The 23,376-nt window shown below is 35.0% G+C and overlaps 1 protein-coding gene and 1 non-coding gene across 29 annotated transcripts in view; both read left to right on the forward strand.

Annotated features, from left to right (window-relative positions):
• PTPRD (protein tyrosine phosphatase receptor type D) overlaps positions 1-23,376 on the forward strand; it is a 2,247,062-nt gene that overhangs the window by 80,972 nt on the left and 2,142,714 nt on the right. The gene's annotated exons all lie outside the window — the stretch shown is intronic.
• Positions 8,823-8,959, forward strand: LOC128580301 (small nucleolar RNA SNORA2/SNORA34 family). Its single transcript, XR_008378601.1, has one exon. It is a non-coding gene; the product is annotated as a small nucleolar RNA SNORA2/SNORA34 family (small nucleolar RNA).

Raw genomic sequence — 23,376 nt, forward strand, 5'->3', positions numbered from 1 at the left:
TGATATGTGAGTTTCTGTCCCTCCCCAGGCTTTTGCCCAACTTTAAAAATGGCTAAGTATTCTTAACCATTTGTTTATCTTTTTTGCTCAAGCTTTGTAAATGCAGAAATTCACTGAGAGCTCTGAGAGGCTCTTGAAATGCTTTGCCCTTCACAGTGACTGGTACAGCTCTGCCTTTCCTCTCCCATAATATCACTTCAGACTAAGCTGAATTATCATGGTTGTAAATGTATCTTTAGTTGACGATTGATTGCAAACTTAGAGAAATCCAATACCAAACTTAATGTGCAACTGCATCTCTATGAAAGCACTATCACCACCGAATAGTACAGTGTTCCTCATTTAGTACCAAAGGATAAAAAATAAATTGCCAATATTCATCTCCTGATTAAAAATAAAGAAATCTACCCCCATGACTTCTTCCATTGCCTTGCATCTTCTTCCTTTTCTTTATTTTTAAAGCCACCAAATGTTTCTGTGTCTACAACTGTTTGTTAGGCCTATAGTTGCTTGAAAAAAGTCTCAATGGTACATATTATTATATGTTTATCAGGAAAAATATGCTAGAAGGAGACATGGCCTTGTGATTATTTTGTTAATATGTGGGTTGCTTATCTGCAATGTTTTTATTAGATAAAATGGAAGTGATTTTTTTTTATTATTATTATATATTTTTTTAGCTCACAGAGCAAAGCTGTTCTGGAGAAAAGTTGCTGTTAGACAATACTGAACTACGAGAGAAGGCACCATAATATGTAGTGTTTTCTAATAAGAGGCTCCAACCAATGTCTGGTTCTGAAATTTTGCAGTCCTGGCAATGAAGCATTAGCGCCATGTCTATCAGTAATTTTTGAAAGAGTCCCTTGGTAAAAAACTTTAATCAAAACTGCATACCATAAATCGGTTAAGCCTGGTGTCAATTTGTAAAAATATAAATGAGAAAATTTTTCGACCAGCAGAAACTTGTATCATCCTCTATCACTTCTCCCCTGTCTCATGTCTTCCACTGACACTGACATATGTTACCTGTTCACTTGATATAGGAAAGTTGACTTGTTAGCCTATAATAAGAGATAAAGTCTCCTACACTCTGTATTACTACTCTATTGAAGTCTTAGTGAGACTTAAAGAACTCTATGGCAGATGATTTTCCAGTGACAGCCTGAGTGGTCACTCAGATACTTCAGAGGCTCTTACCTGAACAGTGCTAAGCATGTCTGGTCAGATTTTGCTTCTAAAACTATGGTTAACACCCTTCATATACTCATTAGATGGTCTGTTGTAATGGGGGCACTTTCTATTTTTCTTCCATTTTTCTGTACACCTTTCTGTCAGAGCTTTTGTACACTGTATAAAATATTATTATTCATATGTGGATCAGTATCAACACAAGAAGTATATCCTAGACAGGCATATAGATATTTATATGCTTTGATCCAAGAAATTATATCAGTAACAGCTGTTTGCATAAAATCCATTCTCTCCCTACAATTAACTAACCTAATTTTGTTCTAGGTGAAAAAGTGCAAAATTAAACAAAAAAAATCTTTATACCCCAGACTTCTTTGTAGCAATGTTTCCAAGTGACTCACCTTTGGCCAACGAACAATAAACTAAATTTTTCTGAGACTTTTAAGAAAGTTGTGTTTCTTCCCCTGTCATTTTCTTCTCTCTTTTGTGTGGAAAACTGATTTTATGGCTAGAACTACGACTTCCGTCATGGAAATAGGAGGATAGCATTAAGAGACTCCCACACCTCAGGGCTTTAATGTGTATGAACTACTGACCACAGTTTAAGAATAGCCTCTTTCCGGGCAGTACCTGTGGCTCAAAGGAGAGGGTTCCAGCCTCATATACTGGAGGTGGTGGATTCCAATCCATCCCCAGCCACCAAAAACTGCAAAAAAAAAAAAAAAAAAAAAAAGCCTCTTTCCCAAATTGTTGCTAGATGGACTAAAATCAGTATATAATGTGCTTATAGGTCTGTTTGGGTTTTAATTTCTCACAGACCAATACTATCTCTCAAGGATAGAGTAACATTGGTCCCAAAGGATATCTGTAGTTATTACTTGCATAAAGCTAATGGCAGTAGAGTCTCATTGCCAAGTAAGACTTGCTGAAAATATGATGGGTTTAAAAAAAGTTGTTATGTTGGCACAACTTCTCTGATATTCTAATATGCTAAAATGCATTTATTGTTTAATATGAGTCTCCAGTATGTTGTTCCAAACTAATTTGATCAGGGAATCCATTTTCAAAGTTTCTTCTGTGACTTGTGCCCTATGGGATAATGATGCTAATAAAGAGAAGCTCACATATAAACATAAATTAAATATAGTAGAGGAAATTAAGAGATAAATGCAAAGAATTCTATTGTCAAGCAATGGAAAAGGACTCGTGCTTGGGATGATTCCAGAGAAACTTTCTGGAAGAGTTGGCTTCTCAACTGAGATATTTTTCATTTTTTATTTTTTTAACATGCAGTGATTTATTTACACTGATTTGTATAAGTCTCTCTTTGTATGCATAACTTATTTTTGAATAGATGTCCGATTAAAATTTGTGTTCTTTGAACAAAGAGCAATATTACCTGCATCTACACAGGCAAACAAACTGGGAATTAAAAATAAGCATTTGTTTTACAGGCTCTGTGCTTTAATTAAACTAATTGCCCACAAACCAGATTTTATGAAGGCCTGTGTACATAACATGAATAGCTCTTTTCAAAATCTTGCTAAAAATATCAAAAACAAATGACTCCTAAGACTTAAATACTGTATATCTAACAATATTTTCTCACTTTTCATCTTTATAGTGGGCTGTAGATACCTATAGCTAGACAGGGTTGGAAAACACCTGTCTCCTCACTCTGTCTCAGTCAGGCCATGTCGGGATGAAGTACCAGAGGCATCTCTGTCATGCAGCTTTTGGGAAGACACCATATGCAGGTCTTCTCTGAAGGAGGGACTCTATGGAAACCACACCATCGTGGGAGTCTGCTGGCCTAATTGTCTTAGAAGTCTATCCATATTTAGAGTGGGACAGTAAAATAGATTTCTTCTGCAGTTCAGTTTCTTGGCATTTTGTCCCTTTTTCTTGTCCAAAACTTAAACTTTATAAAAGGTAAAGAAAAGAGAGATACAGCTTTTTCTGAACCAGGAAAAAAAAATCATTTTTAAAGTTATATATTATTGTACCTCTGAAGAACATTTTGCTACTTTTATGGAGTAATGTATGGAAACATATTTTGTTGTTGAAAAATAGGAAGTTAAGACATTTTACTTAGCCCTATAGTTTAATATATGCATAATTTTGGCAAGCACTTCTATCTTCATCCTCCATTTGATGAGGAGGAAGGAAATATTCTTTCCAAAATGAGTGTGTTGTCAGATTGCACATTTGATATTAATGAATCTATTAAAGTGATTGTCTGACTTGATGAGGATTCAGCAGTGAGAGGTTTGCAGTAAAGCCTTTATATATTCCTTGCTGGTTAACAAATATAGGCATTCATTCTCTTTTCTTCAGATGTAGTACAAACCACTCAAGAAAAAATCTCCTTATCCCATTAATAAGAGACATTTAAGTCACATCATCACTTAAAATGTGTTTATAAGTATGCTATTGAATAAATAAAGCAAAGGAAAATGCATCATGTTATAGCAACATAGTACCTTCTAATGAGCTCTTATATCATTTTTGCTTCTGTTAAGATGGTACGTTTTCTTGGTCTTCTCCTTTATATAAACATCTTCAAAAAGTAACATATTCTAGACCATCTTATGAAACTCTATGCCTGTAACAGTTTTATCCTTAGGCCTTTATTTCTAGGACCAACCATATGTAATTTTCAAAGATGCAAGGTCTGACAATTAAGTGTGCGAACTTGCCACCGTATGTTTATGTTGGCAGCACTGTACAAACAACTTGGCAAGGTTTCATAACCTTGGTATACCAGTGTCTCATAGTTGTGTTCATGTTGATATAAGGCAGTGTCTTGTTGAATGGTATTCTTTATTTTTCATGTTTTGGGTACTGTTGCCAGAATGTTGGAGCTCAAATTAGAGCAACAGACATTCTTAAATTTCTTGTTAAACGTAGCTAGAGTAGACGTGAAATCAGGGACATATGAGTTTAAGTCTATGGGGACATTGTCATGAAGAAAACAGCAGTGTACAAATGGATTAAACATTGTTCTGAGGGGAGAGAAAGTGTCAGTGATGAAGAGAGGTCAAAGAAACCAGTAACGACCAGAACTGAGGAAAACATTGCAAAAATTCATCAAATTGTGTGCAAAATTGATGGCTGATTGCGAGAAGCATAGCAAACAAAGTAAACATATTTAGAGAAACAGTAAAATCTTCACTGGAAATCTGGGCCAATACTTCTTTAGGGCTGTTGCATCACGACAATGCACCAGCTCACACGGCACTGTCTGTGAGAGAGTTTTTAGCCAGTAAACAAATAACTCTATTGGAATACCCTCCCCACTCACTTGATTTGGCCCCCAATGACTTTTTTCTTTACCTAAAGATAAAGGAAATATTTAAAAGAAGACATTTTGATGATATTCAGGATATCAAAGTTAATATACTCACAGATAGTCCTGATGGCCATTCCACAAAACGAGTTCCAAAATTGCCTTGAAGGGTGGGCTTGGTGCTAATATAAGTACTCAGCTTTCCAAGGAGAATACTTCAAAGATGACCATGGTAATATTCATCAATGAGGTATGTAGCACTTTTTCATAAAACTAGTTCATAAACTTAATTGCCGGACGTCAGACACTTATGACACTATAAAAACATTTATTTCAGTTGCCATATATGCACACAAATCTAAAAATATATAAATATGGAGAAAAAGCTTGTAAAGTAGGGAGGAACAATTATTGTATTTTATAAACAACAGTTCTGTTTGTTTTCTAAATTTACGAAGATGAAGTCAGGGGAAACAATTTGAAAAATCTGATTGAAATGATAGTTAGAGCTTGATATACGTATTAATAGGATGCACCTTTCCTTTATGATGGACACCATCCCCCCACCTTCAGTCCACCTTAGTGCTTTTCTACCATAAACTGATTCTCCTACATGTTAGCACCTGTTTATATCTCTCGGAACGATTGTTCAAACACTATATTTTATGTATCTTTTAAGACATTACATTGTGGTTGTGTACAACTTTCATTTATGCCAGGAATTTGAGGATTTTGACAGCTATGCATTAATGGCACTTGGCCCCAGAACCCAATTTTCCTATCCCCTGGCATTTTATTTTTCTAAAACGTGTAGTTCACCATAGTTCTAATATTCTTCTACTATGCAACTAGCTCATCTTGTGTTTAAGTATTATTCCTTAGGAATACATAATGTCTGAATTTATTTTCTAATAATACATATAGATAAGGAAGGTATTTTTTTAACTCAAACTACTAAGTTAAGGAAATTAGGATTCTAGTATTTTCTCATACACAAATTCTATAACCAATTTTTCAATTTCAGAAGAACTCTTATCAGAATTTGGTAATTTGATTAGATTGTTTTAAGAGTGTCTTCCAAATCCAATTTTTAAAGAAAGTTACATAATGTTACACTAAATTACTTTTAATACTTTGCCTAAATGTAAAATTAGACACACTTGTCTTTAGCTTTTTGCCTTTCCTCCTTTTTTTAATCTTGGTTAAAAAAGAATATAGTAACTATTCATCAGTTATATATATATATTTTTTTGCTATTAAAATACATGTTATGGGTGGTGCCTGTGGCTCAGTGAGTAGGGCACTGGCCCCATATACTGAGGGTGGCGGGTTCAAACCTGACCCCAGCCAAACTGCAACAAAAAAATAGCTGAGTGTTGTGGTGGACACCTGTAGTCCCAGCTACTCGGGAGGCTGAGGCAAGATAATTGCCTAAGCCCAGGAGTTGGAGGTTCCTATGAACTGTATGATGCCATGGCACTCTACCCAGGGCGATAAAGTGAGACTCTGTCTCTACAAAAAAAAAAATACATGTTACCAGTATAGAGGTAAGTGATAACTATTATAATTACAAAAACACAAACGATGAATATTTATGTAGTGAAATAATCACAACTAATTCATTGTAATAATAAGGCAACATTTCCAGATATTTAAGTAGTAAAATTATTAATATGAGCTTATTTCAAAAAAATTAACAAAAATGCATTTATTAACATAACTACTTAAAGCCCTAGAGATCTTAATTGAAAATGACTAAGCTTTAATATAGAGTACCTGACTTTAACTAAAATATTTTGGATTTATGTTGTTTACTTTTCTTTAAATTCTTACATAGTGTTTAAAGCCAAGTAATGACTAGATAGTAAGTAGAATACCATATTTCAAATCCTTTCAGTGAACTAATAAAAAATTCATGCTGTTTCATAATACAGTATGAGCTGATGCAGAATTACCAGGGATTGGCAGGAGGAGGCTATTCTTAGCACAAAGCAGCTGTGTTTATTAAATAAAATTTGTCATTATAACTGCAAGTAGATTTTGATCAGGTTTATTATATTAGAGGTATTTTATATCATTCAAGATAAGAAGGAATTACAGTGTAACATTTTAGTTATAATTTAAGAAATAATTGGCCATCCGCATTAATATCTCAACTGGTATGTTTATAAACAGGATTGAATTTATTAGTATAAAAAACCTTACATTAATTGTTTTTACAAATGGAACTTATAAACCTTACATTAATTGATTAATGTAACTTCACTTTTATCTGCTGAGGGAAAGCATAAAATAAATAAAATAAAATATATCTTATATTACTTTTGATGGTAGCCATCGTACTATAGAAAATTCCTAATTAAAACATTAAACATATTACTGACTTTTTTACCTGTGGTTATACATTGATTTCTATAACATTATAGCTGCCAAGAAAAACTAAATTAAATATGAAGAATTAGGGAAACACATCTATTTAAAATATGGTAATAATATGTATTGAAGTAAATTTTTATTGACAATTCATTATATGTTTCATTAAAATATGTAAGAGATTTGAATTAGAGGAAACAGTGAACACATAAATTCATAATTGTAGTAATTTAATTGTTAAAAGTATTCATTGAAAATTGCCTTAAAAATTTGGAACTTAAAATATATTAGGATTAAATTAAATAATATACTGTGACCATACAGTACTGGAAATGCATAACGTTTAAGAACTGAGTTCTGTCATTTGGATAATTTTTCTTTGGAAACAGCAGGAAATGACTTCTTACCTTCCTCTTGGCCTATTCTGTCATAATTTCTTCAACTAAGACAGCTTAGAATGATGTAATAATTCTCTCCTTATGTCAGAATTTAAGGAATAAATACATTTTTCAACTCCCATAGGGCATCTATAGGAATAAAATAGTATAATTAAGTCCTATTTTATATCATAAAGCATACAAGTAAAGGAAGCATATGGAAAATAGTCTGTTTTCTATCCTTGGGTCAATGCATATAGCACATTAATATTTAATGGTTTCTTTTTTTACTTGGTTCAATTTTATTGCTTATGAACATGAGCAAGTAATTGCAGTAGCTAGAGCCAGGCAAGCTTTCCCATACACCTCTGCCAGTGCACTGACCTGCAACACCCCTGGTATTTCATTCTTTGGCCTTTGCTAAGTGGAGCCTGCCAGTCATTTTAAGTTGTGCCAACCTGCTTAGTGGTTTTATGATGTGAAAAACATCCATTAAGTTCTAGTTTGAGTCTACACACCTCTTCATATTATTTATAAACAAAGCCAAATTTCAACCTCAGTTTCGTGAGTTGTATACTTAAAGCAACAAGCAAACAGAAATGACCAAATTCTTTTTTAGCAGGGAAAATGCATCTGCTTAACAAGTGAATCTGTGTCACTGTAGCCTAAGTGATAATGTTAATATAAAATATTTAGTTACTGAGTTTGAAATGTATCTGTGAAATGTCACTTTGACACTTCATGTTTTATTTTGATTGTACGATTGTACAATAATAATTGTACGATCATTTCAAATGTATGATCTGACTTGTTATTGTATTTCAAATTTTTTAGAGCAATTTTTGCAAAACCACAGATATGTCAAAAAATTGTGGTTTATTTTTTTTTCCAGTTTCTGGGTGGGGCTGGGTTTGAACTCACCACCTCTGGCATATGGGGCTGGCACCCTACTCATTTGGGCCACAGGTGCCACCCAAAAATTTGTGTTATTTTTGAATGAATATGAGTTCCATGGTGGAGCCAATGCAGTGAAGATAGCTCAAAATATCAATGAAGTGTTCGGAAGGATGCTGCTTATGAATGCACAGTATGTAGATGGTTTGAGAAATTCCATTCTGGTGAATTTAATATTGAAAATGAGCCACGAGGATCACCCAAGACCAAGAGGGATAATGATGGGATGAAAGCTGTAGTGGAAGCAAATTCATCTCAACCTACACTTGAATTAGCAGCAAGGTTTCACGTTACTATTCCAACAATATTGGGCCATTGCCTACAAGTGAGCAAGGTGAAGAAGCTGGATAGATGGGTACTACATGAATTAAACAGGTGGATTAAAGCAGCAAATTAAGAGAGAAATCATCTCAAAGCTTGCCTTTCTTTGCTACCATGGCATGTAGGTGAATGATTGCCTGTATGTGTCTTATACGCATGATGAAAAATGGATTCTTTTTGACAGTCACAAGTGTCTGGACATACTTGGATAAAGGTGAAGTGCTGAAACACAGTCAAAAAGCAACAACAAGCAAAGCTAATGGTGTCTTGTGGGCCAGAACTGTTATTACCCATTACAGCTTAAAGAAACCTTGTCATTGGCCCTGAATCAAAGCCAGCAGTTTGCTGAAGCTGTTGGTTTCAAGGAGGAGCCTAAAGAATTATCTTTCTATGGTCTGTTGGCCATTTCATAACTTTGGAAATGTAATGCTCAATTCATTAGAAAGAAGCAGTATGAGTCATTGGTGATACTTGTAGGTTAGTATGTATTTGTAGTCTTAATACTGGGGTTCCAGAATATCCATAGAATATTAATATATTTATCTCAAGGGGATATTTAAGAATTATAATGCTGTTAAATCTTAAATTGCAGCCCCCCAAAATTACTGTGGATTTTTACTCAAAATAAAAAGATAATCCTACAGTAAAAAAAAAAAAAAAGAAAAAAGAGAAACCTTGTCAATCAATTACAGCACACGTCTCCTGTGAACAGTTGCATGAAATGATGAGGATGCTTGTGATGAAGCAGGCAAGATTAGTCAACAGAGACAGGCCATTCCTCCTGGAAGACAGCAGTTGACCACGTTGAACAAATACCACTGTTCAAAGTACAGCAGGTGGACTGGAAACTCTTCATCATCCATCATATTCAGAAGACCCTGCACCTGAGTACCACTTCTTCCAGGCTTTAGACCATTTCTTGCAAGGAAAAATACTCAATTCTCAATAAGCTTTCATGTTTTCATCACCACCTGCTTTTCAGGCTTCTTCGCTGCTGGCATAAACAACCTACTGATAAGATGGCAAAACTATGTCAATAGTTTAGGCACATACTTTTATTAATTGTACTGCATCTGGCATAAATCTCTTGTTTGAGATATAATAAACTACACTTTTAATTTGAAATCACACAGTTCATCTTTAATGACCCAATATTAAGGAAAAACTATAAAATGAGTATGTACTAATAGATGAAAAGAATCAAGCAAAAATATTATAGTTTCAGGAATTTGGGTAAAAACTCAGAAATCACAACTTATCAGTTATCCATATGAAAAAGAGTAATAAAAGATTAATGTTATTAGCTAGACCTGGACAGGGCAGATGATGGATGTGGTTAGGCTATGTTGGACTGGTCTGGTTCAGGCTGACCTGGGCTATTACAGGAAAGGGGCTGATGAAGACCTAGCAGGTGGGTAGCGATCAAGACCTTGCGGGTGAGTCATTTTGGGAGTGGGTTTAATTAAGATCCTGGGAGACATCCAAGAAGCAGTTGATACCCTGCAAAGTTGTGCATAAAACCCTAAAAGTGCACTTTCCAGGGGCTCATAGTCACTAGGGTGGGGCCTAGCTGGCAGGACCTCGCTTGCTGTGCCAGTTGTTAATAAATTGTCTTTTCTTGTGAAAGTCTGCTTTTGTATTCAGTTATTTCAGCGACTACCACAAGCTGCTACACTGCTCTAACAATATTGGTGTTTTGTTTTGGTTGTTGTTGTTTGTTTGTTTAATTTATCTTCCTCATACATAGTTCAGGAAGATGGCAGATGTTCTTTCCAGGCACATTTATGCTAACTGAGGATGACAAACTTTGGGATTGATAGCCCAGAATTACTGACTTTTAAATTGAATACTACTTTAGGAGAAAAATGTATTTTTACCTAGTTTGATATTGCTGAATTAGTTTGCCTGAACATGAAGAAGAGTTCCAGAGAAGTATAAAAATAATTATTCTTTAATTGTCCTACAGTGATGACGATGACTTTTGTGGGCATTCCACAAAGGCAAGATGAACCCCTTATCTAAAAGTTGGTTGTCAAGACTGTGGTGTCATGTGTACAGTGAGAAGTAATAAAAAATCATGGCGCAGTGGCTCACGCCTGTAGTCCTAGCACTCTGGGAGGCTGAGGCAGGTGGATTGCTTGAGCTCAGGAGTTTCAGACTCTGTCTCTAAAAACAGCTGGGTGTTGATACTTGGTATGCTGAGGCAAGAGAATCACTTGAGCTGAAGAGTTTGAGGTTGCTGTGAGCTGTGATGCCACGACACTCTACTAAGGGCGACAAAATGAGACTGTATAAAAAAAAAAAAGAAAAGAAAAGAAAAATATATACATAACTCAAGTAAGAAGGATTTCTGGGAAAAGGAAATCAGCCTCTAAAACAGGTCAGGAAATGGCTTGAGAGAAAGCAAGAAAGGGTAACAGCCATGGGCTTTTAAGATGGTTAGTGGGCTGAAGGAAGGTGAGGAGGGATACATGCTCACAAAAGAGAACTTTTATGTAGTTTTAACTGCAAGTTGGGACAAAAGGGAAGTGTCTAGATTTTGTTATTAACTTTCCCATATGTGAAAGCTGTCCACTTTTAAACATCAAAAATAGAGTTAAGTTCTTTATTATAACAATAAATAATGATAAATTCAAATAGTTTTTTCTTGAATTGAGAATCCCTATTTTTGCATGGGGAAATAGATACAAGATCAGGATGGAGAGGAGGGTATGTTTTTACTTTTCAGGAGCAGATGCATTAATGTGGAAGAGAAAGATGCAGGATAGCCAGTAACAAAACCTGACTTTCTGGAGAATGCTCTTCAGGCAAAAGCTCATGCCCCAGGAAATGGGTGTATAATTGAGTGTGGTGCCGGGTTGGGTTAAGAAATGTAAATGATGAAAACCAAGAGGATCATAAATTACTTCTACATAGTATTCTTGGGCACTTTTTATATTCCAAGAGGTAATAATGGTTGCTAAATGGTTGCTCATCTTATCCCCACATAACCTGAGGAGTTGGCATCCAATTTAGCAATGAACAAATTTGGGCAAGAGAATATTAGTAAAAACCAAAGAGTCAATATTTTGACATGTATATGATTTATTTAGATTCAGTCCTCTTAGTTATTATGTCCAAAACACTTAGATAATTTCTGATTATTAACTAACATTAACTAACATACATCTCTTATTACTATCTCAGTATATTTTTATTAAAATTTACTATTTTCCTTTTCATTTGCATCAGTATTGCAATGAAAAAAGAAAGGATTTTTTTTGTTATCAAAAAATAGAGAACTCTTTATCTTCTTTTATGATAGCCATCATTCAGGCTTTGCGACTTTCCCTCTGTATTCTGAATCATGGTTTTGAATATGCCCCTACCTTATTCACAAGCTTTCAGTGGTTTATTTCTGCCATTAGAGCCAAGTATAAATTTGTATCTCTCTAAATTAAAATAATTGTCATGTTTTTAAGATAAGAAAATGTTACTTAATATTACTTTATTGGAAATTTTGTATTCATAAAAACCTTAAACTTCTGAGAAAAGAAAGTAGAGAGAACTTATTTACTATATTCTGTGATACTATACATCTCAATTCAAAATATTGATCAGGAATTTCAGCTATATTATTAATATATTCAAAATGTAATTTAAAATAATTTAGATATATATTTTAAGAAAAAGATACAATCACATCTCAAGTCTTGTACGACTTAGATTAGGCTCTGAAAGATAAACAGTGTTACCAACTTGAGAGCACTCATTAAGTACAGCCTTTGTATGGGGCACTTCATAAAACATAGAAAAGAGAAGGGAAAAAAAGAAAAAAAGAAAAGAGAAGGGAGACTCCATGTCTCTGTCTAAAGAATTTTTGGGGTGGTGCCTGTGGCTCAGTCGGTAGGGCGCTAGCCCCATATGACAAGGGTGGCAGGTTTGAGCCCGGCCCCGGCTGAACTGCAACCAAAAAATAGCTGGGCGTTGTGGCGGGTGTCTGTAGTCCCAGCTGCTCGGGAGGCTGAGGCAAGAGAATCGCTTAGGCCCAGGAGTTGGAGGTTGCTGTGAGCTGTGTGAGGCCATGGCACTCTACTGAGGGCCATAAAGTGAGACTCTGTCTCTACAAAAAAAAAAAAAAAAATAGAATTTGCAATTTAGTCAGGAAACCAATCATACAGGAGAACTGGCATGGGAATAATTACAAAGCAATTGTATAAAATAGATTACATTTTCAAATGTGGCAAAATGGTGTTCAGAGAGATGGAATGATGAAAGAAATCTGAGAAAAATTGATTTTGATTCAAGTGTGGAAGAAAGTAAATGGTCACACATGCTTAGATGAAGAAGAGTGTAGAAAAATATGAGCAAAGTCTAGAGAAGAAGAGAAAATGTCCCTCCTCCATCATCATCTTCTTTATAAAACCACTCTTCTTCTTTTTCCTGTGATCAACATGGGGCTTTCCCATCTCCCTATCCAGTGTAGGCTCCTGACCAAGAATAGCCCAATGCAATCACTGCATTTATTTAACCAGTGATTGCTTATGACACAGGAAGTTCATGGAGCCCCTTGAAGTCCACATGGGTCCTAGGCTTCATGCAAGAAACAGTTCAGGAGCAAGTTGACAGAATAAAGTGAAAGCATGATTTATTAAGAAAGTATAGAATATCTATTCCACACACAGGGCCGGGGCAAGTTCTCCCTGCAGATAATATAGAACTTTTACTCCACAGACAGAGGAGAGGCAAGCAGAAGAGAACCAGCCTGGGTACTCATTGCCCCTCCATTTAAGTAACAGGCTAAACAAGGGGAGGGATATTCCCCTCAAGGGAAGGAGTGGTGTGTCTTCACCATCTTTATTCTAACCAGTTGTAACTTGCCCTGCCTCCCTGATCCTGTTTTGATCAGGGCAATTTAAAACCTTGTTTTGAAACTTCTTGACTCAGGTAATGCTTCAGGAATACCCAAAGTAATACCCAAGGTCATGCCCAAAGCAGTACCAGCCAGTTCTCTGTCTCCCTCAGTTAGGGGTAGACACTATGATCCAAGCTGGGCTAATGAGAAGTTAAACAGTTTGGTTAAGATCCTTGATGTTAAAGAGCCTACACTCAAATTCAGGTCTTTTATATTCTACACCAGAGCTTCTCAAAATCAAGCCTTAGTTTGGAAGGCTTGATAAAGCACAGATTACTTGGTATGACACTCAGAATTTCTGATTCAGAAGTTCTAGGTTAGAGCATGAGAATCATTGCTAATACGTTTCCAGGTTACACCAAGGATGATGGTCTGGGACTCACCTTATAATCAATACTCTATGGAAGAATATCTGTGCAGGGGATTAATAAACTGCATGAAATGCTTTATAAGGCATGTAAGATTTAGTTATAATGAAACTTCTTTGCAGTAATAACAGAATTTTAGGATGTTATAATAAATATGTATATAATCAGAAACTCACTGAAGGAATATTCATAGAAGAAAACAAAGACATGAAATGAAATCTTTAGAGTGAAAGAGATGTTAAGAAAAGCATCAAATACTAATGGATAGGAGAAAACATAGACAATGAGTTGACAAATAAATGATAATTTGAAGAAAGAGTTGAAGTAGATACCAAAAGTCATAGCAATTCAGTTTCAGAAATGTTTGGTTCACATGATTGCCCATTTCTTTTCCAGCCAGTGTTGATTTATGTGCTCAAACTCATAAAAATAAGTACAATGGCACAAATTACCAGCAGCAAAAACAAGTTCAAGAATGAAAATAGACAAAGAGAACATGGTATTTCACACTTACACAGAATTTAGAAGTAGAGCAGACATTAACAAATCAGTGTGTGAAGACTGAGTTGTGAGAGATCACACACCCTACTCTCCTACACCCGTATATTTTTTAAATATATACATTTCACATATTTAATCGTTGTTAAGCCACATGACCTAATTTAGTGAGTATGGCCTGAGAGGTCTCTGCATACATCTTTATTTGGGGACATTCTTCTTAAACTCTTTAGAATTCTTTCTCTCTGAACAGAAACGGAAGCTGTTCATCCCACAGAATTCTATTTCAGGGCTGGAAAAAAAATGCCCAATTCAATTATGAGATGGTTTGAGATTCCCCAGAAGGGAAAGGAACTTTGAAGCTTTCATTTGAAATACTTAATAACTCTTCTGCTTTACTATTAGTTGCTGGTTTAGGTGAAACTTTGATAGCTGGAAATACACCATTGCCAAATACTTATTAGATTTAAGACAAAATTGGTTATATCACGAAATAGGGTGAGATCTGATTGTTACATTCAAACCTCAGATAGAAAAAGAAGAGTCCTGAGGTATTAACCCCACATTTAATGAGACAGCTGACTTTTCGCTTATGTTTTCTATTTTCTTCAGTATACCCTGGGCTCATATTTATGCAAGCAATGCTTTCTACTTTAAGCAGAAAAGACTGTGCTTAGCAGCATGGAATGTGCATTCTTAACACTCAGAACTGCACAGTTCCCACAAAACGTGGCCAGAAAGTTCACTGTTCCAGTCTAATTCAGCTTGAGTTAGTGTTGGATGCTGGCTGAGTGAGCAGATCCAACTGATAGTAGGGTAGGATATGGGAGTTTCTCGAAGTTTTTAAAAAAAGCTTTATTATGAAATTGCACATGCATGTGAAAACAATAAAATTTATGCATTAGCCTGGCTCTTAATTTAAAACAAATCATATCCTTGTAATTAAAAGACAGCAGTTGTAAAACATAAAGGTAGAAAGAACATAAAGTTCTGTGACTTGTAGAAGAATTTCTGTGAATCCTCCAACTTTTTAAATACTCAGTATCTATACACAGATAATGTTATATTTTATTAAACTCTTTCCTATTATGTTGCTTTAGTAGTTCACCTTGTTATGTGTATTATAATGCATATAATGTATATCAGGGGTCCTCAAACTACGGCCCACAGACCACATGCGGCAGTGTAATTATATTTATTCCTGTTTTGTTTTTTTACTTCAAAATAAAAGATGTGCAGTGTGCATAGGAATTTGTTCATAAGTTTTTTTTTTTTAAACTATAGTCCAGCCCTCCAACGGTCTGAGGGACAGTGAACTGGCCCCCTGTTTAAAAAGTTTGAGGACCCCTGATGTATATATATGGAGTTTGTTAAACAGGCATATTTCCTAGACCCACTTCTGGAGAATTCTGGTTTTGTAGAGTAATCTAGCATCACAACCCACTTACAGGTGCTACTTATAAGAGAATTGCTAACCACTGGAAAAATTCCATTATAGTCTCGCCACTGTTATTATTCCCGTAAATCCTTGGTTTGATCTTTAAAGCCAAAACCCACCTGTTTTGAGTATTAAGACAGACACATCTATGTGAAACTTATGTCTACTTTGTTACTGGTGTGATAGTACAGACCATAAAATGGTAAAAGGGTATCACGGGACAGATTATGCCATATGCTTGGATTCTCCTACAACCTGGAGAATTGCTGATGTAATGTTAGATACCAGTTTTCAACCCGTACTGCATAATTTCTTAAGACTGAGGTAAGTCATTGTTTACTTGTACAATGACATTGTGTATGTAATGGAGAGTGCAAAGTATATTATGTTGATTTAATAGTCACTACCCATGACATCCTTGTAAAATGTCCCTATAGATTTAGTTATTGACTTTTTTACTCTTATGGCTATAAAAATTCTTGCTATGGTGATTTTAACATTTCTTTTCCATGAGAAACACTATGCATTCTTCTATGCTCATTAGCAAGGCACATCCTTGTGGTACTTTTTTTTTTTTTTTAAGAAGTTGGAATACAGTAAGATTACCAAATCACAATTAAATGGTGGTGTTGAAAAAGCTCACAACAGTAAGTAAATATAAATTTTCTAATAAACTAGCCCTGAGTCATAAAATATTTAGTGTGTTTAAGGGAGAAAATGAATAGTTAAAATGGATTTTCTATGCTGAAATTCGAGAGTCATCAAGATGAGGCAAACAGAAACAAAATAACGTTTGAATTTTGTCCCTTAATTTTTCACTTGAAAACCTGACTGAAATCTGGTATTCAACATTAAAGCAGCAATCTGCTGCAGAGTGGATGAATTTGTGATAAATGGTCCCTCGGGCTTTATAAAACATATTCTCCATAAAACAAGCCACAATATGTTTCTTCACATTAGTTCCTGACATTCAGGCTGCTGAAGCTCATTCCAGCGGTACCTGCCATCCCCCAGCTGTAAACAACTCTTTGTTTTTTGCTGCAAAGCTCATACATCCCTTTCAAGGTTTTACAGCGATAAAAGGCTGACTGTCTACATAAAGTGAAGTGGGCTGCAATGTTGTTATTTTGTTTATTGCTCTTTATTGCAGTGGTCAAATAGTTCCTTTGAGACCAGACGCCAGTTTTCTGCCATCTGCACAGTCAGTGTCAAAAAACTTGTATCAGTCGAATCACTGAAAAATATTTATAATGAGAAGACTAATTAAATGAAGTATTGCCTCTCAAATTGAAGCAGAAATACAGATGATTAATAGCAAATTAAAATAATCTTCCATCTTTTTTTTTCTTCTTAGTAGATGGTAGCATTTGCCTTGGGGACCTTGAGGGCATGAATCTCCTGTCTTCTTTTTTAGTAAGGACTTGTTAAATAGAACTTTAGTCCTGTTGTGTTTAGGTTTTGTGTTGTGTTTGTGTGTTATGTTTTTACTTGCAAAATTCATATCTAAATGCCTCTGAATAATTTTAACCACATAGTTAGATTATGGGTTATAAATACTTACCCCCAGGAAGCTTATACTGAAACAATTGCCTTTGTATTCAAGTATGTTTTTTCTATTAGAAAGATCAAAGACAAAATTATAACTTTACAAACAAAGTAAAATTTGGCCACAGAAAGTTATATGTAAAGAAAGGAAAATATTTTATTATGAAAATTAATGTTTTCATCCAGATAAAATCATTTCATTTAATTTGAAATGGAAGAATTTGTCTAATAAAAGTGTAATTATGCTGTACCTTCAGTTTTGTACTTCACGGGGGGGGGGGCTCCATAATATAATTTGCACATCTGTTTTGAACTCTGATACTAAAGGTTAAAGACGTACCTCAGTGAGTATGAAGTATTGCCTTCTTTGAATCTTATCACAGTATGGAGCTGACATAAGCCTTGAACTATTTGATAACGAGAGTAAGGGTTTCCTTTAGTAAAACGTGTTGTAGAGATTGTAAACTTTCAGTGGAATTGGTTGCCAATAAAAATAAATTTCACTTATGTATATTGAGTATTTCATATATATGGTTAAACTAAAATTTTCTCTTAAAAAATAAGTACAAACTAAACTTCTAATTGAGCAATTTTAGTTAAGAATTTTCCTATTGAAAAATTATGAAGCTAGTCATATACCCTTAAATGCTTATAAAACATTGTGTTTTCATAATAAAATAAGAAACTTAAATTCAGATGAAATTAAGTAAAAAATAGTGCTTTGAACACATAAACAATAAGGAAAAGACTTGTAATATTATATTTGCACAAACCTGTCAATTATGAGACAAAAGCTTTTATTTATTTATTTATTTTGGTTTATTCTTGATTCTTTTTTTTTTAATTATTATTGTTTGGGATTCATTGAGGGTACAAAGAATTAGGTTACACGGATTGCGGTTGTTAGGTAAAGTCCCCTTGTAAGTGTGCCCCACACCCAAGAGGTGTGCCATACCCCGTAACTGCTACCTCCTTCCCTCCTCCCTCTCCCCGATCTCTCATTCCTCTACCTCCCTCCTTGTATTAGATCATCTACTGCCTTCATGTTAGAATTGTGTACATTGGATTCTTGCTTCTCTATTCTTGTAATGCTTTACTAAGAAGAATGTGTTCTGTCTCGATCCAGGTTAATACAAAAGTTGTAAACTCTGTCTTTTTTAATGGCTGAATAGTATTCCATGGTATACATATACCACAGCTTGTTAATCATTCCTGGGGTGGTGGACGTTTAGACTGTTTCCACGTTTTGGCAATTGTAAATTTCACTGCAATAAACAGTCTAGTGCAAATGTCCTTACGGTAAAAGGATTTTTTTTCTTCTAATCTCTATACCTCCGTGCAACTGTGTGTCATTAGTTTGTATCATTTTATGATGTATGTAATTACTATTCCTTTATTATTTATAAGTATGTGATATGAAGTTTATGTGTACCATAATTTTAATACTTGATTGAAAAAATAAAACCAGATTTCTACACTTGTCAAAATCGTCTATTTCCTATACAATGGAATTAAGTCTACAAAGTGAGAACTAGTGACACTGAGTGTGTGTGTCTACTGAGTGTACATACCACTCCATGATTATAAATTACACTGTAAGAAGATTTTCACATATACAAATAAAGACACAATATGAAAGTATGTTTTTCATGTCAGAACCTAACAAATTGCTGAAGAAATGAAGTATGATTAGATGGGTGGAGTCTCAGTCCATTTCATGTTGCTATAACAGAATATCTGAAACTAGGTAATTTATAAAGAAAAATAATTATTTAGTTCATTATTCTGGTGGCTGGAAGGTTTATGGTTAGAGGCTGCATCTGGCTTAGGGCCACAGGCTGTTTGAACTCATGGAAGAAAGGAAAAGTGGGACAGATGTGTGCAAAGAGATCACACGGGAGGGAAGAAGCAAAAGAGAAAAATACAGGATGCCAGATGTTGTTTAACAACCCAGAAACTAAGTCCTTCCCAGGAGAATTCACACACTAATTCACACCCAACAAGAAGGAAGTAGAGGGCTTTGGTCTATTCATAAGGGATCCCCCAGCAGGATAACACTGTCACTTTGGGGATCAAATTTCAACAAGTGTTCTGGTGGGGCAAACTCATACCATAGCTGATAGTTTTCCAATAATTTGCATAGGGATCCCTGAAGCTGAGATATCTGGTAAATAAATGAAAACCACAGCCTAAGAGATTTACAGTAATGAAACATTATCTTCTGTTCCAAGATACCCCATGCAAAAAGTGAAAAAGAAAAATAGTGTTTATTATGTAGTTCTTTGGGTTTTTTTTTTCTGTTCTTTTTTTTCTTTTAATGTTCTCTTTTTAATTAATTAATTTTTATTATGTAATTCTTATTATTTGTAATCCTTAAAACTGTTATTTGCAAAAAAAAAAAAAAAAAGAAACCTGTTACTTGCAAAAGACTTTTTGGTACAACATTTATAAAAGAAATATGCCGTATGTATATAGAAAAGAGATTTTTATATCACAACAATAGATTTAAGCAGGTCTTATAAAAGGTGCACAAACACTATTCAATTTGTCATTTAGGTAGTGCTATTTTTATTTATTTTTATTTACCTTTTATGAGGAACACAAACCTAATTTTTTATTTGTTCATGTTTTGCATTTCAAGTACTCTTCAGTAACACCCTGGGTCTGAGATTCTTTGCCATAGTCATTAACTACTACATAACTACAACCAACTACTTTACAGGGTTTTTCCTTTCAGTTTTACAGAGGCTTGTGCATTTTTGTCATCAAACTTAATTAGCTTGATTTGGCGTTCAGCTCAAAGGCCTCCACTAACTTGACATACCTACGTTTGTAATAGTTGGATGTAAGCACACGAAGATGGGCTTGGCATCAAATTCATCTAAAAGTTTATGCTTCTGCAACAAATGTAAGCTTGGAATTTCACTAATTGAACTTAATGCTTGTTTTACAGATTGCTAAATAAAATGATGTTCCCCCTTTCTTTGGAGCACCATTTTACATTTTTTTTTTTTTTTTTGTAGAGATAGAGTCTCACTTTATGGCCCTTGGTAGAGTGCCGTGGCCTCACACAGCTCACAGCAACCTCCAACTCCTGGGCTTAAGCGATTCTCTTGCCTCAGCCTCCCGAGTAGCTGGGACTACAGGCGCCCGCCACAACGCCCGGCTATTTTTTGGTTGCCGTTCAGCCGGGGCCGGGTTTGAACCCACCACCCTCCGTATATGGGGCCGGCGCCTTACGGACTGAGCCACAGGCGCCGCCCTGGAGCACCATTTTAAATGAAGTATTAAATTAATTAAATAGCATACAATGCCAGTTGTTCCACTACTAATAATGTTAACTCTGGTCATTTATTTAAGGAAGGGTCTACAGGAATTCTTCATTAAAATGTTACCACTTTCTGCTTAAGAATTAGGATGCATAGTTTGTTATGCTCTTATACTTCCTTTGAAAATGCGGATTTGTTCCAGTGCAGTTAATACATCAAGGAATGATGGTTTGAGCATAACTACTATTACGTTTGTTCCAGAGAAACACTAAGTGAATACAGAAAATTGCATGCAGTTGAGAGTGTGCGCTTGTGACATACCTGCTCACATTTGATATTACAACACTGTGTCCAATTTCAAATTACCTTTCTTATATTGCCTCGCAAAAATGTACATGATAAAATTCTTTCCAACTCCCATGACTATAAGCAAATTTCAGATCTTTTTAAAGATAAAGTAGCGTATTTATTGTAGTGTTATGTATTTCATATCCCTTTACTATGTTACCATTTTTATTATATACCTACCTTTTAAATTAATGTGTCACTGATGATGTCTATAAGTATTTTGCCTCTTATCCAATTTTTTCTTACAATCTCTATGGTTTTCATTATGCATTTTTGCATAATTGATGATTTTTGGGTACATATATCCTGTTACAGTAGAATTCACAGTAGTCTCATACAAATGCTTTAAGACTGTGTGTCCTATTTTCTGCCAAGCTCTCATTCGTTGGTTTTACTGTTCATCAATGATTCTTGTGTATATCCATTATTACTATGGTGGATTTAGTATGATCACTTTCTAGCTGTCTTTTTCTACCTTTGGTAGTAGCATTCTGCTGTAAGGATGAATTTTTACTTCTCTTCTATTTCATATTTCTTTGACATCAGTGTTAATACGTGACTTTTTTTTAATTCAGTGCATTATAGTCCATCAAAGAGGGACATCAAAAAGTTGATGGAAAATGGTGTTAAAAGATAAAAATAAGAATACAGGCTTTATTTTTCAACAGAAGCAGTACCCAGGTCACGACATTTTTGTAAGCTATTGTACCAGCCTTTTTGTCCATTTCTAAAGAACTGAGGGCCCTGGGGATTTAACCATGTCAATGCAGACATTTTTATATTATTAACTGAAGAAAAATGAATATCCTTTAGAGATTTTTTTAAGATTAGGAAACTGAAATAAGTTAGAAGGAGTCAAATTAGGATTCTAAGACAGATGCCTTATGATTTCTTATCAAAACAGTCACAAAATTGCACACGTTTGATGAGAAGGATGACCAAGAGCAGTATTGTGGTGGTGAAGAGCTGACCGCTGAAGCTTCCCTGGGTGTTATTCTGTTAAAGCTTTGGTTAGCTTTTTCCAAACATTTTCATGATAAACAGATGAGAGCATATTTGTGTGCTTGAGAAAGTCAAACAAAATGCCTTGAGCTTCCGCAAAACGATTGCTTTTGATCAGTTTCCTTTTGCCTTGAGTGCGCCTGTTGTACCTCTTGGTAGTCATGGCTTTGACTGATTTTTTTCTTTTCAGGATAGTGCTAGTAAAGCCGTGTTTCATTTTCAATTACAATTCTTTGAAGAAATGCTTCAGGATCGTGATCTCACTTGTTTACATTTTCCATTGAAAGCTGCACTGTTGTCTATAGCTGATTTGGATTCAATGGTTTTTTGTCATCCATCAAGTGGAAAGATTAATTTTTCAGTCAGAATTGTGTAAGCTGAACCCATTGAGATATCAATGGTGTTGGTATTGCTTTTGCTGTTAATCGTCTGTCCCCGTCAGTTAGGGCATGACGGGCAGTAATATTTTCCCCCCAGATAGAGGTGGACGGTTGGTCTGTCGGCTTCCACTTCTACATGGTGTTGTCCCTTTTTGAAATGAATTGCCTATTTGTAAACTTCTGATTTGTGTGGGGCGTTGTACTCATCAACTTTTCATAAAGCATCGGTGATTACAGCATTATTCCAGACAAGCTTTACCTTAAATTTAGTGTTTGTTCTTGCTTCAATTTTAGCAAAATTCAAGTTCTTCTGATAGGAGCTCTTTTCAAACTGCTATCGTGTCCTTAGTGCTTCAGACTAGATCCTGATCAGACATGTGATGACAAGTTAGTACAAGTTTATGTTTTGAAATCTTTGCTTAGGTTTTTCAACTTTTTGAAGCTCTCTCATATTGCTATAAACTATTTTGATAATCAAATTTCCCAAATTATTCTGCCGAGTATTCTTTTAATCTATCTCTTATTTCTTTTTTGCAACATTTCCATCATCTCTTGAACTCTTGCTTGTTTTTTTTTTTGCAGTTTTTGGCTGGGGCTGGGTTTGAACCTGCCACCTCCGGCATATGGGGCCAGCGCCCCACTCCTTTGAGCCACAGGCGCCGCCCTCTTGAACTCTTTCTTACTTTTTCACACAGCTGGCTATTCCATGCTTATTCAATACTTTCCCAGAATTAACCCTGGAATCACTTACTTCCTATTATTGGTTCCTTTAATTGGTCAATGACCCTTGGAAACCAGCCTCTGTGATGTATACTAACTGCTACTAGGCACTAATAGTAATGTGAGGGAGAGTAGTTCTGTAAAACTCATTTTTTGACAGGCAAAAAATGAATTTGTAGAAAAAAATACTTTATTTAAAAATTTTAGCATTTCTTACTTCCATAAAAGGTAATCACCTGGGCATTTTTTTTCTTTGTTAAAATTTAGTATACTCCTGTTTTCACCACCTGGACACCTTTAAGTAATGAACTGAGGATAAAATCAATTCTCTAACCCATGGATGTATACAATAATTTGGGGTCTAATGTTGGACTACAGGAAATTGAGGCTGCAAGAAAAATATATTTTT

Source organism: Nycticebus coucang, chromosome 2 (assembly GCF_027406575.1).
Source record: "Nycticebus coucang isolate mNycCou1 chromosome 2, mNycCou1.pri, whole genome shotgun sequence".
In the NCBI taxonomy this organism is placed as follows: Eukaryota; Metazoa; Chordata; class Mammalia; order Primates; family Lorisidae; genus Nycticebus; species Nycticebus coucang.